We start from the raw sequence: 3,278 nt of genomic DNA on the forward strand, positions 1-3,278 counted from the left end.
TGGGTCAAAAAATATCTTATGAAAATTTTGTTATTAGCTTCCCCGGAAATAGGAGATAAATTAGTCACCACACTGAAATTTGAACGAATGAAAAGGACAATAACTTAAAAGGTTTCAATTCCACTGTAGCACTTTCAAAGAAATCATTTTACGACTGTTTCCCGTTTGCTGAGTAAAAAATGTAAGGGAAAATATTTCATGCATTTTATACACCAAGGGTAAAGGTCGCCATGAAAAAATATTTGGCTTAGCCGAGATTCGAATCCGTATCTCCCGATTGACAGTCAGGCGTACTAGCCAGTAGAAACTACTAAATGGAACTTTAGAGACTACCTTGTGAAAATTTTTTTCCTAGCTTCTCCAAAAATTGGAAAAAAAGTTGTTACCTCAGCATGAAAAGGAACCCGTGCGCTTGACTGCGTACAAAGTCACTTCTTCCAAGCAGGGTATTGTATGCATTGACTGATTTCGAAACAATTTTCTCAATCATAAAATACGGTACTCATTTACGCTGATAACCGTTTAAATAATTTGTATTGGACTACTGGAGCTCGTATTTGTTGTATTGTACGGGAATGATTAAAACTGATTGTGAGGTGCACTCAGGAAATTCATGCTAAAAGTCAGGGATAGCAAATGAAACGAAATAAAAATGCTTCGTTTCGACCCGAAGGGAAAAGAAAATACGAGGTCTGGGTTTAGTTTCTTTCCCGCACGAAATTAAAATCACCAAAGAGTTAAGCTTCGACCTGGGACGAAACTTTACTCCCAGGATCGAAATTAAATTAAGCGAAACTCCGCTGCTCATAGCTAAATTTCGATCCCAGAAGTTTAGCGGAGGGGGATAAGTAGGAAATAGTTTCGACTCATTTCATGACAGAATATAGAGAGGTTAAAACATTGAGATTAAAAATCGAATAGCCAGTTTTCGTTCACCGTTCCCCTGCATGTGGCCAAATATGAGTGCCCCATGCATCTGATGGTGGCAAACCGAACCTCTACTTTAACCTCTCCTTCGTCGGCCTCTTTAGCTCAGTGGTAGAGCACTGGTCTCGTAAACCAGGGGTCGTGAGTTCAAACCTCACAGGAGGCAAATTTTTTTGCCAGCCCCGGTGGCGCCGGGGTAACGTCCCCGACCTATAGGTCGCGAGTTCGAGTCCCGCCTGGATGGATTAACCACCAACGAGGGCATGGCTATATGTGATAGTTAACACAACAATACCTTCATTGCATAAACGCTCAACAATCGCCGCAAAAGTGCTTTCCCTATGTACAACGCAAAAGTAAAGTCCTATAGATCCGATTTTTTGTTTGTTTTGACGTATCTCTAGGCATTTAGGAGATATCGTATGTCGTAATGCAATCTACCCCCCAGGGCGCTACCCCGCACTGCGGCGCCGCTGCGCGCCGCTGAGGTACGGTCCGCACCACTCACTGGAGACTACCCCTCCACACCCTCCCCTCCCTCGGCAAAGACTTTGCTCCTGATGACAAGATTTATTTGCTAGTAGTACAGAATTACAAAGGTTGTTCCTCTTCTGTCATGATTAAAGCCTACATGTAAATTCTAACCCTTCAACGCCGTCCTATGTGCTGGGTACCGACCCTTTAAACCTTAAATTTCGCCCTTAACAAACTCAATTGAGGGTCCTCGACAGTTTGGGCCCTTGGGGCACGGGACGGGCAATTTGGGGCACGGGCATTTTAAAGTGACCAAATTTTAACACGTGAATATAAACGTCATTTGAATTATTTTGAGACTAGAAAAACATAACTTTTCGCAATTCTGAAAAACAAGGGCCGGCCTACTTCACAGTGATGAACATTTAAAATCATTCAAAACGGTTATAAACGAAAATCGAGTTTTCAATTCAAAAGATCGAGAATATCCAGATCGGGCCTTGAATGATCTGATCAAACTCGATTTTTCAGCTTCGATCTTTACCATTCCGCACGATCCCAGCAGCGTAAGATATTTTTCCTAAGATAACGCAATCCGTCCCATGCGTAAGACTTTTCTCTATAGGCCGGTTATATTTTAAATCACGCCCTAAATTTTCAAGAAATCATCACAATCAGTTGATCTTTCTAAAAAATGTTGGAAAAATTATTTCGGGTCCCAAGAGATGACCCCAAAGCTTTAATGTTTTTAATTTTTTACAACTAATAATTCACGCATGTATTCTAAGTAAATTTTTTTCTACTTTTCTACTGTGTATTTTGAGTGTTTTTCGAATGAATAATAAATACATACAAACGAATTTAAATAAAACCGTCGATTTTTAGATTAATTGATTATTTAGTTCAAATTGCAATTGCTGTAGAAAAGTTGAGCTTTTTATTACGATTAAAATTCGATCGATCGAAAAATCAATTTTGGCAGATATTTTTCCATTACAACGTGGATGTTGGCAGAAATAAGGTGGTTGGCAGGGGGGCAGGAGAATAAATAATAGCCAGGGCGAAGGCAGGGTAGCTATACGTATGAAATCGTTTTAGGCTCGCATTTGTGAAATTTCGATATGTCCATGATAAAAGAACACAAATGGTAACTTCCACACTTTTAATATAAAACTCAACAACCAACCATGGTTGCAACACATTGTGTCCTTTTGAAAATGTCACCTTGAAAATGATACAATTGTTGAAACTATGGTCGGTTATTGAGTTTTGAATTAAAAGTGTGGAAATTACCATTTGTGTTCTTTTATCATAGCCAGGGAGATATTAGTGCGGGGACAAAGCCAGGGGAACGTACAGACCACAGAGTGGGAACACAGCGGAAATGAAGAGGAGAAAAAGGAGAATGGATATCTTGTAAGATGAATCAAATTGGAAGCTATAAGGAATCGAGAGTGTCAGAGGGTGGATACGATCGGCTGAAAAGGGTTATGGATTGAGGGTTCTTAAGATGGGGAAAGTGGCAAGAAATAATGTCCAAACGAGAGTAAAATTTTTGGGGGTGATGGAAGCCGATCTGTTCCCAACAGCAGCATTGAAATTGTGACTGAAAAATTTTCATCAAGACCTTTGAGCATGGCAATGCGGAATTCAATTAACACGTAATGCTGGTTATGAATTCTTGCAACGAATAATGATTTCCTCTTTGCGGTTCTCCTTCAGAATGATGATTTATTTGATGATCTATATATGAGGCAAAAATTAATATTCCATCTAACGCTGATAAAGATAAAAAGGCTAGGTTTACCCCTTTGACAAAACGGATTTGTGAAGGCCTGGTTACACTCTACACCAACACGCACGAGTCAATATCTAAA

General features: G+C 39.8%; 1 non-coding gene across 1 annotated transcript; it reads left to right on the forward strand.

Moving 5' to 3' along the window:
- The first annotated feature begins 1,021 nt into the window (after positions 1-1,021).
- Positions 1,022-1,093, forward strand: Trnat-cgu. The gene has a single exon. It is a non-coding gene; the product is annotated as a tRNA-Thr (tRNA).
- Positions 1,094-3,278: the final 2,185 nt, after the last annotated feature.

This window comes from Ischnura elegans, chromosome 11, assembly GCF_921293095.1.
Source record: "Ischnura elegans chromosome 11, ioIscEleg1.1, whole genome shotgun sequence".
Classification (NCBI taxonomy): domain Eukaryota; kingdom Metazoa; phylum Arthropoda; class Insecta; order Odonata; family Coenagrionidae; genus Ischnura; species Ischnura elegans.